Genomic DNA, 16183 nt, shown 5'->3' on the forward strand with positions numbered 1-16183 from the left:
ATTGAGTTTCCCCTTTGAAGTTATCTTATCAGATTGAGTCTTTAAAGATTTGAGAACACTTGATGTATGTCTTGCCGTGCATATGTGTGGTGACAATGGGATATCACGTGATTCACTTGATGTATGTTTTGGTGACCAACTTGCGGGTTCCGCCCATGAACTTATGCATAGGGGTTGGCACACGTTTTCGTCGTGATTCTTCGGTAGAAACTTTTGGGCACTCTTTGAGGTTCTATGTGTTGGTTGAATAGATGAATATGAGATTGTGTGATGCATATCGTATAATCATACCCACGGATACTTGAGATGACATTGGAGTATCTAGGTGACATTAGGGTTTTGGTTGTGTCTTAAGGTGTTATTCTAGTACGAACTCTAGGGCTGTTTGTGACACTTATAGGAATAGCCCAACGAATTGATTGGAAAGAATAACTTTGAGGTGGTTCCGTACCCTACCATAATCTCTTCATTCGTTCTCCGCTATTAGTGACTTTGGAGTGACTCTTCGTTGCATGTTGAGGGATAGTTATGTGATCCAATTATGTTATTATTGTTGAGAGGACTTGCACTAGTGAAAGTATGAACCCTAGGCCTTGTTTCAACGCATTGCAATACCGTTTACGCTCACTTTTATCATTCGTTACCTTGTTGTTTTTATATTTTCAGATTACAAAAACCTTTATCTACCATCCATATACCACTTGTATCACCATCTCTTCGCCGAACTAGTGCACCTATACAATTTACCATTGTATTGGGTGTATTGGGGACACAAGAGACTCTCTGTTATTTGGTTGCAGGGTTGCTTGAGAGAGACCATCTTCATCCTACGCCTCCTACGGACTGATAAACCTTAGGTCATCCACTTGAGGGAAATTTGCTACTGTCCTACAAACCTCTGCACTTGGAGGCCCAACAACGTCTACAAGAAGAAGGTTGTGTAGTAGACATCAGGTCTCCGGATAGCCGGACTATATCCTTTGGCCGGACTGTTGGACTATGAAGATACAAGATTGAAGACTTCGTCTCGTATCCGGATGTGACTCTACTTGGCGTGGAAGGCAAGCTAGGCAATACGGATATGTATATCTCCTCCTTTGTAACCGACCTTGTGTAATCCTAGCCTCCTCCAGTGTCTATATAAACTGGAGGGTTTTAGTCCGTAGGACAATATACAATCATACCATAGGCTAGCTTCTAGGGTTTAGCCTCTTTGATCTCGTGGTAGATCAACTCTTGTACTACTCATATCATCAAGAACAATCAAGCAGGACGTAGGGTATTACCTCCATCAAGAGGGCCCGAACCTGGGTAAACATCGTGTCCCCTGCCTCCTGTTACCATCCGCCTTAGACGCACAGTTCGGGACCCCCTACCCGAGATCCGCCGGTTTTGACACCGACATTGGTGATTTCATTGAGAGTTCCACTGTGTCGTCACCGTAAGGCTTGATGGCTCCTTCGATCATCGCTAGCGATGCGGTCCAGGGTGAGGGTTTCCTCCCCGGACAGATCTTCTTATTCGGCGGCTTCGCACTACAGGCCAATTCGTTTGGCCACCTGGAGCAGATCGAAAGCTATGCCCCTGGCCATCAGGTCAGATTTGGAAACTTGAACTACACGACCGACATCCGTGAAGACTTCATCTTCGAAGGATTCGAGCCCATGCCGGACGCGCCGCACAGTCGCAACGAGCATGACATAACTCTGTCGTCGGACAGTGTTCGGGAGATAGCATCCGCAACTACTCCGGCTGTTAGCCCGCAACAAATCGCGCCATCCGGGAGCGGAGGGATAGACCTCGCCATGGAGGCCGCACTATCTGGGGCGATAGAGCCAAATACTAACTTCACCCCTTACGAGAGCCGTGCCGCCGAACCACTGGATTCATCTCCGACCACAGACTCCGAGCCGCTCACACCCGTGCTCGTCGGATCCGATTGGGCGCCGATTATGGATTTCACCTCCGCTGATATCTTTCAGCACTCACCTTTCGGAGATGTGCTAAATTCATTAAGGTCTCTCTCCCTGTCAGGAGAACCTTGACCGAACTATGTCCGGCTAGAACGAGATGCAGACGACGAAGAAATTTGCTGCCCACCCACCACCCACTTAGTAGCCACTATCTACGACTTACCCGACATGCTCGAGTTCGACTCCGAAGACTTCGATGGTATGGACGATGAAGCCGGAGAGGAACAGGAACCACCGCCCTTAGGGCGCTGAACCGCCACCTCATCATATGATATATACATGGTGGACACCCCCAAAGAAGGCAATGGCAACAAGACAGCGGAGGATGACCCCTCCAAGAAGCAACCCAAGCGCCGACGTCAGCAGCGCCGCTCTAAGTCCCGCCACAGCAAGAGAAGTGATACCGGCACAGGAGATAATAGCACTCTGGATAGCGCCGAAGACAACAACAATCCCCTCCAGCACAGTGTAGAGCTAGAGGACGAACAAGCTAGCCCTCTAGAGCAGACATCAGATGGAGAACCGGAGAAGGACAATTACATGCCTCCCTCCGAAGACGAGGCGAGCCTCGACGACGACGAGTTTATCATGCCTAAGGACCCCGTCGAGCAAGAGCGCTTCAAGTGCCGGCTTATGGCCTCGGCAAGTAGCCTTAAGAAAAAACAACAACAACTTCAAGCTGATCAAGACCTGCTAGCAGATAGGTGGACCGAAGTCCTTGCGACCGAGGAGCATGAACTCGAGCGCCCGTCCAAGAGTTACCCAAAACGCAGGTTGCTACCTCACCTCGAGGAGGAAGCATTGAAACCTCATTCACCAGCGTACGATGCAGCTGACCAGCCACTACGCGGCAGAACCAAAGAGGTGTTTCAGCCTAAAGTTCAGACCGCACCCCGTCGCCACTCAGTCAAAAATATTAAGGCCCGGGACAACACAGAGGACCTGTGCGACATCTTGGACAATAAGGCAAAAATCGCAAGGTCAATATATGGGACACGGGCACGTGCGCCCACACGAGACGACGATCGTTGCGTCAGATACACCAAGAGTAAATCCGGCCGGGCTGAATACAGCAGACAAGACTCCTACGAACTACGTCGGGATATAGCCCGACACAGAGGTGCCGCACACCCCTTATGCTTCACTGATGAAGTTATGAATCATGAATTCCCGGAGGGTTTCAAACCCATAAATATCGAATCATACGATGGCACAACAGATCTCGCTGTATGGATTGAGGATTTCCTCCTTCATATCCACATGGCTTACAGTGATGATCTACATGCCATCAAGTACCTCTCACTAAAACTCAAAGGACCAGCTCGACATTGGCTGAATAGCTTGCCAGCAGATTCCGTCGACAGTTGGGAGGATCTGGAAGACACATTTCTTGACAACTTCCAGGGCACTAATGTGCGGCCATCGGATGCTGATGACTTGAGCCACATAATCCAGGAGCCAGGGGAATCAGCCAGACAATTCTGGACACGGTTCCTGACTAAGAAAAATCAAATTGTAGACTGTCTGGATGCAGAGGCCCTAGCGGCATTCAAGCATAACATCTGAGACGAATGGCTCGCCCGCCACCTCGTCCAGGAGAAGCCGAAATCCACGGCACCCCCGGCAAGCCAGCCAATCACACCAATATAGAATGCCGGGTGTTCAAGCAGGCCGGCAAGTTAAATGCTGAAAACAAGGACAAGGGGCTGCATAGCAATGACGAGGAGGAGCCCCGGCCGCCGAACACAGGAGGAGAGAAGGGGTTTCCCCCACAAGTGAAGACGGTGAACATGATATACGCAACCCACATTCCCAAGAGGGAGCGGAAGCATGCACTAAGGGACGTCTATGCGATGGAGCCCGTCGCCCCAAAATTCAACCCATGGTCTGCTTGCCCGATCACCTTCGATCGCAGGGATCACCCCCGCATCCGTCATGGCAGATCCGCCGCACTGGTCCTAGACCCCATCATTGATGGATTTCAGCTCACTCGAGTCCTTATGGACGGCGGCAGCAACCTGAACCTGCTTTATCAGGATACAGTGTGAAAAATGGGTATCGATCCCTCGAGGATCAAACCCAGCAAAACCACCTTTAAAGGCATCATCCCAGGTGTAGAGGCCCATTGCACAGGCTCAATCACACTGGAAGTGGTCTTCGGATCACCGAATAACTTCCGAAGCGAAGAGTTAATCTTCGACATCGTCCCTTTTCGAAGTGGCTATCATGCACTGCTCGGATGGACAACATTTGCAAAATTCAATGCAGTGTCGCATTATGCATACCTCAAGCTCAAGATGCCAGGACCTCGCGGGGTCATAACAGTAAATGGAAACACAGAACGCTCGCTTCGTACGGAAGAGCACACTGCAGCCCTTGCAGCAGAGGCACAAAGCAACCTGTTCTGGCAGACCACTCATTCGGCGTCACGGCCCCCGGACACCTTCAAGCGAGTCTGGAACAAGCTGCAACAGGATCGCCTGGCACGATCAGAGCTAGCCTAGCAATTCGGCCCCGTCCCAGTCCTAGTAAAGCGACAAAATCCGTGCCGCGCGTACATAACTACGCATTAAAAATACCATGGACATAGGCGGGGGCACGATCAGGACACGCCCCACATTGTGGCTTAACCACACTAGGGGCTGTATACCTTCGACATTCCTTTTCTCTTTCAGGGCCTAACTCTCTGGAAGCCCTTTCCGGAAGTACGATTGCCGGACACATTCAGGAAGCAACAACCAAGACAGCAAGAAGCTAAGATGAACACGGGAACCGCCAGGTGGTCTCTAGTAATAATTGATATACCCACTTTTCACTATTTTATGCGCAGCTTGCCCTGGGATAGGACATTTCGACCTGTCCTCCTTTATACTTATTGCACTACTTGTACCAAGTACGCTTCGGCGTATCATTTAAATAACAATGCATATCATTAATCTGTCATTGCATTATTTAAGTTTTTCTCTTTCTCTTATATATATATATATATGTCCATTTACGACAATCCGCACCCGCACGTGCCGGTGCGGTCAGTTCGCCAGGGGACCTCGTTTACCCCATAATACGGCGCAAGAAGTTCGAACACTTTCGACAGTGCGGCACCCCGAACTTATAGCATTATATGCATCAGCTCCGAATCATGTCTTTGGTCAAATGTTGGGTTGCCCGACTCCCACGCTTTGGTACCTTACGTTCCGCTATATCAGCTAAGGTAGCGGTGGGAGAACTACTGCGATTGTGTCCCGGTTCTTTCGGACGAGCACCTCAGTAGAGAAAGCCAAAAATTGACTGTCATGATAAGGCGAGAGACTGGTCTCTGTTCGAGAGGTCTCAAGTCCTTAAAGACTTTTTCCGCTTCGGGCGAGGAGTCGGCCTTGTCCGGCTTAGGCGTGTATATCGCCCCAAATTCAGCCCTCCGAATACCAGGGGCTTCACCAAAAATTTAAAATCATAGCCTTCTATGGCTAAGTGAGAGTGATAAAGCATTATAGTCCGATTGCCTGGTTCGTTGCGCTTAACACCTCCCTCAAAGGACCCAAAATTGGGGTAAAGAGTGTTCAGGTTTATCCCGAACACCCCAGTACTAGTTACATGGGGGTAAAAGCCGACGACTGTCCAACTCTCAGATTTTATAAACGGCCGCACAGAAGGTAATATTTTAAATTACTAGTACAAATGCCCGTGCATTGCACTGGGCAAAAAAATGAAATGTAACCTGCTCCACGTGCCATTATGCAACATTTTTTAATTTAATTTTTGCAAACATCAGAGATAAGATTACACTGAGTATTTATTTTTGTACGATGAAATTTGGACGTCAGAAATAAGTACATATGTACCGATCTTCTAAGACTGCTCGCGTCAACGAAGCACATTCAAGTATTCTACTGACCTTTTTCTTCTTGTGGTCGGATTTTGGAAGAGAATCATCATTCAACACAAGCTTGTTCACTCCCCAATAGATGGAAGTAATGACAAGCCCAAGAAGTACCACTATGCCCATCATTCCTTTCAAAGATACTTCCCAACCATCAACTCTTGGACCCATTGTCCTGCGCAAATTTGAGAAATACTTCATAGTACACCCAGAAAAGATAAGGGCAATATTTTATTTACCCCAAGCCAAATAGAGGGTAGAATTCTTTTGCTTCATCAACTATGGTGATATGAAAAAGATTTAATCAACTCAACTGGAGCACAAAGGGCTATCATTTAATAAGAAAGCTGACCAAATATGAAATAAATACTCAAACTCAAAATTCCATATGGCAGGCACAATAATAACATGGACAAATAAAGGCATCACAAAGGCACCTCAAGGAATTAAAACTGAGGTAAGGGTTGCGGTCAATGACCAGAAGTAGAGTATGCTCAACTTGGGACAGAGCATCAATCGCTAAAGAACTTCCAGATTCAGTCACTTCAGCCCTCACTGGTTAGAAAGCAAAGGCAAACAAACATCAAACAGTAGGTCTCAGATCAACCATCCATCACACCTCTTCAAACATAATCAGAAGTAAGGATGTTCTTTGCAAGTTTGATTACAAATCACCACAAATTTCCCTGCTTAGAACAATGTCAAGCACGGTGAACAATTCACTAACTTCGGTGCAGCAAAGGAAGGCCAATACATTGTCAGAAGCGCAACTATGCTTGGTCAGACACACAATCATTAGAACATCACATACAAAAAAATCAGCAGCAGCAACCTGAACCCACTACACCTCACTCCAAGTGAAAGCAAAATAACTAATCTTCAGTATAGGTAGTGACAGTACAAAGCGACGGCCAAGCAATCAGCGTACAAATCTCAAGAAGACTTCAAGTCAGAGGCCGCCACCCGCGCGCCTCCGCAGGGAACCTGGCCGGGGGCCAATGGGCCACAGCCATGGGCACCACCATTTGGGGAAGCAGCTCCGGGGCCGTGCCGGCGGCCGGTAGCACTGCCCCCGCGGTGCGCACCAAAGGCCAAGGCTGCGCCGTGGGCGCCGCCTCTGTTGCGGGCTGGTGCGCTGTAGAACGCTGCCTTGCCGACCATGTGACATCGCCCCACAGAGCGTCTTGGCCAAAAATATGAAACATAATGCAATGACATGTTTAAAACTTTTTATAAAGTAAAAATATTTCAGAAAAATAGACATCACAGTTTTCCATATGTATCACACAATAATGTTTAGACTTTGTAGTTTTTTCTAAGAAGGTTGACCATATATTCAATACCAGTTGTTGAAATAGGAACATATAGTTCTGCATTTCCACTCTACACATTGTTATTTCAACAAAAATGAATCCATTTTCAGATATTTTTCATATTTATGAACTTCAAATTGCTCATTGTTTGAAGTATTCGACAGTCTATACACATTCAGGGCAAGATTGGACAGAGGATGATAAGGGTAAGAAGATGGACCAGACACCAGATTAGTGGACGACTATGGGATGACCTCATAATTCAGAAGGGAGTCAAAGTAATACTCCCTCCGTTCCAAAATAGATGACCCAACCTTATACTAACTTTGTATTAAAGTTAGTACAAAGTTGAGTTATCTATTTTGGAACGGAAGGAGTACATGATAAGACATCCTTAAATTCAGCATTCAAGGTCGTAATAATATCCTGATACTACAGATATGCTGACAGCAGAGCACGGTGTCCGTACCAAGTGGAACCAAACTTGTAGGCAAGTAAACCTGACACCATACCAATATGTAAATAAGAAGCAAAAGCGCAAGGAAAACATAGCTCACACAAAGGACCGAGAATTAGTGGCATAAATTACCAAAAGCAACCAGTTGTCCTATAGTTCAAATCAAATTCTAAAGCGAAGGCTGAATATGGTAGAGACCCGTCATCTTTTTATTTTAAAACTTGTAGCGCCAGGAATTACTCAGGGACATTGTACACTGCAACAATTTAATGTTTGCTTGTACATCACCGAGGACATATAGCTCCATCTGTAAATTCAGTAAATTTGTACAAATTCAGTATATTGACAAGGATCAATATGTAGCTGAGCACCCTCTCATATTGATCATTGTCTACCTATACACGGGGCAAATTAGTTACCCACACACATATACACACACACATGGGGATCTAGAAGAAGAAAAATCGGATCATCTATAGGTGTTATATCTTTGCAGAAGGTAAAACCTTAGAGGTACCCTAAGTAAAATTCAATGTGTGTAAACTGATCTGACAAGCGAAACTTTAATTCAACAAACATGGCAATCACTAATTCCGATAAGAAGACATGCTTGATTATATGATCTAAACAATAGCCTTGTTATATTACCTGACGATATAGGGATGACTGAAACTTAAAGTCCATAAATTAAGAAGTAATAGGTCACAGGTTGCAGAAGAGGACCACGCTTGAATTTCCAAACGTTTATCAAATGATCAAAAAGTCCAGTTTGAGACACTATCATCTGCAGCAGGGAAGTATAGTAACATCTGGGCAGTATAGTTAGAAGCAAAAATAATGCAACTAAGCAATCATGATGGAAAAGGTAAAACTAATACAAACAGAGTACTACAGAGAACTACCAATATCACTGATAAGTACTGAATCCAACACACACAAAAATCAACACTCTTAGCTGGATGCTCCAGATCTCAGGCCCACCTCACCTACCTCCTTCTTAGCTGTGTAGTTGCAGTGCTGACCAAGCAGCATGACACTGCCAACGCGCGCCGGTGATCAGCATCAGTGTGAACTCGCCATCAACGAAATGATCTTTCCCCTGTTCTATTAGCGGGAGGTATACTTCTCCAACACTGAACATTCGGACTTCTCAGACAAAATATTTGGACACACATGAGGATTAATTTTTGGAATTCATTGGCGCATGCATACATTTTATTTTTCGTCGAGTAGCTTGGGGAATGAGGTCCCTTTAATCTGAATAAGAAAAATACAAAAGTTGTTTATCACTCTATCCATTTTTTCACCACTACTATATGGTTCCTGTAGGTTCGGGTTTATTCTGAAAAATAGTAGCATCATTATTAGCAACGTTCAGTAGGTCATTGCCTCTATATGAATTGGCCTTTTGGATATGTGATTCCACTCTTTTAAAATTTATTCAGTATAATCCTTGTATAATGTGTGAGAAATCTAATAAAATATGTTTAGACCTTGAGAAGCATATTAACAAATAGGTGGCTAGCACGATTGGCAAAACAGAGCATGATGGATGACAGAGAAAGAGAGACAGATAGAGAGAGTATTTTTAGACCTTGAGAAGCATATTAACAAATAGGTGGCCAACACAAACTTGCAAAACATAGAATACTGTATGAGAGAGAGATTGGGATGCAACGTTGCTTACACATAAATTTTCTTGTGGACATTCAGCAACTGGATCATGACTTGGGGTGAGGGATCCATGGTGGTCATAAAAGAACCCGCATTTTCGAGATCGCACAGCAGCTGACTGGTGACTCCCTGTTTGGGGTCCGTAGACGCTCACGCAGCTGGAATAAAAGGCAAACGTATTGTCACCTGTTACCTTTCTTTCACGAATTAATTGCATCAGAGAATGGTATAGGGCAAGGCAAATCACAAAGTAACCTGGTTAACCTATTGCAATATCAGCTCCTTTGTTTTGTTTTCATGGAGCTGATTCTCTATCCACACAACAACCATCTCACCGGTTGTGCCCATAACATACGAGCCAACATTTTCTTTACCGACAACAGATTCGATCCTGTTGATGCAGAAATTTATTCCATCATGAAAATGAGTTTAATTGCAGCACTGGAAGGGTAGTTAAATTCATGTACATCACAACCCATCATAAGGAACTAACCTGACAGCGTGAGTACCATCAAATAAACACAGACCGACCTTACTTTATGTGGGCCTGTATGCACGAACATAGAGCATTACCATATTATTTGCAATTTACGGATAATTCATAAAAGAATCATCTCACGAGAAACTCTTCTATGGATGGAATTTTGAACAAGCAACGAGAAAATAGAGAAAATGGCATACCTCTGCAATTAACGAATTGAGGATCATCCCTCTGTACCGGCTCAACACTTGTTTACATTTCATGCAGATAATTTCCTCAGCTCCAATTGAATGGCTCCGTGAACAATTATAGCCTACAAACAGCATAACATAGGCAACAATCTAGTCTAACAAAAGACATAATCTATTTCTGTATTTCAAGGCCATGTTGTGAAGAAGTATTTTCCATCCTACTAATATGTACCTAGAGGGTTAGACAATTCTGAAGCTAAAGAAGGCACCTCAAATACTCACCATGTTTCTTTGTTCCTCACCTGTCAGTGCACGTCGGTGACAGCCGGAGGAAGCCAACATGCATCCACTTGCAAGGACTTCACGCCGCCGCGCCGGATCCCTCTTTCTCCCGCGCCTGTCTACCGTCTCCTGGCTTCGGCGAGTTCCTGCCGAGATCGTCGCACCGTCCGTTCTTTCTCCCTCACCTCATATCTCCTTTCTGCCCAGGGGCCGCCATGGATCCGCCCGGGAAGCCGCACTCCGTCCTTCATACGCGTCACCGACGACCTCCCCATCGCCACGCATGGATCTGGGTCCTACAAGTCCGTCCCCCGATGTTCTGCATCGAATGCGAGCCCTCCCGGGCGGCGCACAACGAGGAGCTCAGGCACACGGAGGAGAGGAGTTGAAGCGAAACAGCGGCGAAGGGCGCTGCAATCGCCATCGTCAGCCGGCGGCCGGCGCGGCACCGTATCGAGCACGGCGCGGGATCGCGCCTCCTGGCGGCTAGGATCGAGGGGTGACGGAAAGAACTACAGGTTGATTCTCCGAAACCACATGTTTTTTTGCAGCAACTTGGTCCTCGAGCAACGGCCCAACTTGGCCCATATGCGTGAGACGTGAAAACAAAGGCCTGAATTACTTGATTTCGTGGATAGGTCAAGGTGGGCCGGAGGTACAAGACGGGAGGATGCTCGATCACATGCTCGATCAGGCGACGCACGAAGCTCAAAATTTAGTACCACCTTGATTATGATTTAAATTTAAAGTGAATGCGTAAATTCACGAGAAGAAGCGCATTGTGACAGTGAACCCGAAGACTTAATCCGTGCTTTATTATTAGGGAGAGAAGAAAGCATCGCACGACGCATACGAACTCGTTTAATATTACATGATCACATGGGCATGTTCATTCAAAAATTACATCCTTGGCATACTCATCTGCCACTAAGCGGGAACCCTTCAAGACACTCTCATAATAATTCTCGGGGCAGCGATGCTCCTTGCCCTCTGGTGGACCCTCCTTCACCAGCTTCACGATGTCCAACTTCGCCCAGTGCACCTTCGCCCGGGCAAAAGCCCTGCGTGCACCCTCGATGCAGATGGACCGCTTGATGACTTCAAGCCGTGGACAGGCTTCCACTAGCCGCCTCACCAGGCCGAAGTAGCTGCCGGACAGGGGCTCGCCAGGCCACATCCGGACTATAAGGCCCTTCATGGCCTGTTCGGCTGCCTTGTGACGCTCGACCAGCTGCTTCAGTAGGTCGCTCAAGGGCACGGGGTGTTCGGTCCCAGTATACTGAGACCAGGACAACTTCTCCATTGAGCTCTCCTCCTCAGCCCGGTAAAACTCCACGGCATCCAGTACACTGCGGGGAAGATCTACAAACGCTCCTGGAGAGCTCCGAACTCGGGTAAGAAAAAGGAAAGTCTCCTTCACATGCTTGCTTTGCATATTGAATGCCTTACCCGCTGATATCTTCTTCACCGCGTCAATATCCTGAAGGGCCTTGTGGGCTTCGGCCTTGGTGCTCTGGATGCTTTCAACTGCCTGCGCGAGCTCAGACTCTCGCGTCTTGGAGTCAAGCTCCAAGGACTCGTGCTTTTTGGCAAGAGCCTCGAGCTCTTGCTGCACCTCGCCTACTCGGGCTTCTTGTTTCTCCCGTTCAATGCGTTCTTTGGCCACTTTGTCTTTGGCCTCAGACAACGCCTTCCTCAGGGTCTCCACCTCGGTCGTGGCCCCTGACAAATTCATGACGATCCTATTACTTCACACCCAAACTTCTTTTTAACTATATAGACATGGGTATATCTTACCTTTGCTCTCTTCGAGCTGCCTCTTCGTAAGGCCGAGCTCGTCCTTGGACCGCTTCAGGGCCTGCTTCAGCGCAGAGACCTCCGCAGTACATGCGGCAGCGGCCAGAACTGAAGCCTGCACATACACATAGACATACTCTAATTAGACTCCTGAGTTATCATTTGATCCTCATTCGGTTTTTCTTCGCGAATGCCGAACAGAGCATCAGGGGCTACTATCTATGCGATAATATTTTCTTATATTTTGATTGCTTACCTCAAAGCCTGTTAGGAGGCTGGCGCAAGCTTCGGTCAGTCTGTTTTTGGCGGACTGAACCTTCCTGACCACCGCACTCATGATAGTGCGGTGCTCTTCATCGATGGAAGCGATGTGAAGCGCTTCCAGCAAGTTGTCCGGTGCCTTTGGTTGGATAGAGGACACCGGCACGAATGGTTGGCCCCCCTTAATGGGGGACCGCCTGCCGGAGTCCGGAACCATTGAAGGTTCCGACGCAGTGTCCGGCTAGGGCCCGAACTCGAAGCCCATAGGAGCCTCGCTCCCTTGGTACCCAGGGTCCGGGAGGTCGCCGTGAGGCGCCCCCAGGATCACCTCCCCTTGGCTTGGTGCCTTTTGAGACAAAACCTCGGCGTTGTCCGTAGGGCGAGGGGTGGAAGCGGTCGGAGGAGAACCGCTGTTCATATCCGATGAGTCCAAAGAGCCGCTCGACGAGGGTACGTCGAGATGAGCTCGGGACGGACTGCATAATCATGTTCAGCATGAGGAAAGGCAGTACAATAAAACATACCATGAAGCACCATGGTGTCCGGATACTTATGACTTCGCCAGGGGCTTGTCCTTGGGTAGCCACTCGTCGCCGCTGTCGGTGGCCGTTGTGGCATAGTCCGGAGGGAGGGTCCTTCCCTTCTTGGACCCTTCGGCCTCCCCGGATGGGTCGGCCTTCCTTTTATTGTCTCCCCTAGCGGGGGGGGGGGGCTTTTCTCCTCCTCCTCATTTCTGTGGGAGGAGTGCGTGTCAAAGTCATCGGACGATGAGTCCGATATAACCTTGCGCCGGAGACCCTTTCGGGTGCCCGTGGCCTTCTTCGTGGCCTTCTTTGCCGGCACCTCGTAAGGTGCCGGAGTCAGCATCTTCGTTAGAAGAGCGTCTGCAGGATCTTCAGGCAGGGGGCTAGACAGTCAAGCTGCTCCGCTGTCTCTATCCAGTCCTGTTAATGACATGGAAGCTTTTATCCAGCACATAACTAAACCGGGGCAACTAAATACCCTGAGAGATATAAAAGCCTACCGGATGGGCGCGGCGCTTTGCGCTGAGTCCGCGGTCCTCGGTGAGGGAGGGAGGCATCTCAGCGCTCTTGAACAACACCCTCCAGACGTCCTCGTGCGTCATGTCATAGAGCTCTCGCAGCGTCTAGTGCTTGGCCGAGTCGAACTCCCACAAAACAAATGCCCGTCGTTGACACGGAAGGATCCGGCGGAAGAGCATAACCTGGACCACGTTGACGAGCTTGATTTTCTTGTTCGTCATGTTCTGGATGCAGGTCTGGAGTCTGGTCAGCTCTACCGAAGAACCCCAGGACATGCCCTTCGTTTTCCAGGAGGTGAGCCACGTGGGGATTCCAGATAGAAATTTGGGGGCCGCCACCCAGATGCAGTCGCGCGGCTCGGTGATGTAGAACCATCCCGATTGCCACCCCTTTATGGTATCCACGTAGGTGCCCTCGAGCCAGGTGACATTAGGCATCTTGCCCACCATGGCGCCTCTGCACTCTGCTTGCTGGCCGCCCACCACCTTCGGTTTGGCATTGAAGGTTTTCAGCCATAGGCCGAAGTGGGGCCTGATGCGGAGGAAGGCCTCGCACACGATGATAAACGCCGAGATGTTGAGGATGAAGTTGGGGGCCAAATCATGAAAATCCAGCCCGTAGTAGAACATGAGCCCGCGGACAAACGGGTGGAGAGGGAATCCAAGTCCGCGGACGAAATGGGTAAGAAAAACTACCCTCTCATGGGGTTCGGGCGTTGGTACGATCTGCCCCACATTTGGCAGCCAGTGTGCAATATCCACGGCCAAGTATCCGGCTTCCCGTAACTTTTTGATGTTCTCCTCCGTGACGGAGGAGACCATCCACTTGCCTCCTGCTCCAGACATGCTTGGAGTGGTTCGAGAAGAAAAACGTGAGCTTGGGCGCTAGAGCTCGAGTGTGCGGGAATGGGTAAGTGAGGAGGAAGAAGGCGTGGGTGAAAAAAGTAAATCTTTGTCCCTTTTATAAGGGCGGAAGAGGCGATGTGCCTCCTCACTTACCTAGCAAAACCGCTTATTCCCCAGGCACCGTAATTGATGGCACGGTTGGGTTACCCACGTCTGTATTGATGAGAATCCCGTGATAGGGGGAACACGGTCTCTGCTTTGACAAGACGTGTCAAGAAAACCGCCTCGCGATATGTGCAGAGCTGGTTAAGAAAAGCGGTTCAAATAAAAACCGGGCCATGGCATGATGTCATGCTGTCAAAACGTGTCAACAGATTAGATTCATGGAAATATTATTCTCTCTACGGTGGCATGTGGAACTTATTTTGCAGGGTCGGACACTATCCTTGTATTTAAGATCTTCAATGGTGTATTCGGAGGAGGAACCCGCCTTGCAATGCCGAAGACAACACTGCGCGCCGGACTCATCGTCATTGAAGCCTGGTTCAGGGGCTACTGAGGGAGTCCTGGATTAGGGGGTCTCCAGACAGCTGGACTATATCCTTTGGCCGGACTAATGGACTATGAAGATACAAGATTGAAGACTTCGTCTCGTGTCCGGATGGGACTCTACTTGGAGTGGAAGGCAAGCTAGGCAATACGGATTTGTATATCTCCTCCTTTGTAACCGACCTTGTGTAACCCTAGCCTCCTCCGGTGTCTATATAAACCGGAGGGTTTTAGTCCGTAGGACAATATACAATCATACCATAGGCTAGCTTCTAGGGTTTAGCCTCTTTGATCTCGTGGTAGATCAACTCTTGTACTACTCATATCATCAAGAACAATCAAGCAGGACGTAGGGTATTACCTCCATCAAGAGGGCCCGAACCTGGGTAAACATCGTGTCCCCTGCCTGCTGTTACCATCCGCCTTAGACGCACAGTTCGGGCCCCCCTACCCGAGATCCGCCGGTTTTGACACCTACACCAGTACTCAAAGCATATTTTTAGAACAAATAGCATCCATCAAACGCGGGGGAAGACCGTGGCTTAATGTTTTGCCTCCCAACTTAGTTATCATAGAGATAATTGTCAACAATAATAATTCATGACCAAATATATTTGTATGGATATATGTGTCTGGATCTTTCCCCACCACATGGTTCTTGGCAAGTAGAGAATAACTGAGGTTGGAATTAGAAGTTGACTCAAAAATAAAATTGATAGAAAAAATAAAGAAATGTCATTCACAGAGGGAAGCATGGATTTGCTTATGCACCAGAGCTCATTGCTTAAAACAAAGATGAATACATTTTGAGTGGTGTGCTTTTCCTATCAACGTCACGACAAAGGATTTCAATATCTTCCATACTAAACACATTATTGGCGGTTCCCATGCAGAAAGGAAAATATTTACTCCCCGTAGCCACACAATCACAAGCCATGGCTAGCTGAATCCATGGGTGCCCTCCAAACAATCGACTTTTCGGTGGGAGTTTGTTTTATTATATTTTTCTTTATTTTTTTGACAGGATTGGGCATCCCAATTACCAGCCTTTTTTGCGTAATGACAAGTGAATAAACACTCATCGATAAACCACTTATCATGGAAGATACTAACACACAAAACAGATGTGTATTTTAAGGTTTTAGAGATGGCACATGCAAATTTACTTGGAACGGTAGGGAAATACCGTATATAGGTATTGTGGACACTCATGGAAGAAACTTGGCTCAAGGATTTTGAATGCACAAGTAGTATTCCCTCTTAGTATAGAAATTTTGGCTACCAAAGATTATAAACAAGCACCACATATTGGAGGATCCGTAACAATATAACTTCTATGCAAATATACCCGAACATAACTCACTACGTTGTCTTCCTTGTCCAACTTAAACCAATGTGATCAAGTTTGAAAATAATTGATGGGAATTCACAATCATAAAA

The 16183-nt window shown here is 47.5% G+C and overlaps 1 long non-coding RNA gene across 1 annotated transcript; it reads right to left on the reverse strand.

Annotated features, from left to right (window-relative positions):
* Positions 1-6541: 6541 nt before the first annotated feature.
* LOC119319416 lies at positions 6542-9632 on the reverse strand. Its single transcript, XR_005154477.1, has 3 exons — positions 9550-9632; positions 9308-9452; positions 6542-8877 (listed from the first exon to the last, which is right to left on the reverse strand). It is a non-coding gene; the product is annotated as an uncharacterized LOC119319416 (long non-coding RNA).
* Between the last annotated feature and the right edge of the window lie 6551 nt (positions 9633-16183).

This window comes from Triticum dicoccoides, chromosome 6A (assembly GCF_002162155.2).
Source record: "Triticum dicoccoides isolate Atlit2015 ecotype Zavitan chromosome 6A, WEW_v2.0, whole genome shotgun sequence".
Taxonomy (NCBI): domain Eukaryota; kingdom Viridiplantae; phylum Streptophyta; class Magnoliopsida; order Poales; family Poaceae; genus Triticum; species Triticum dicoccoides.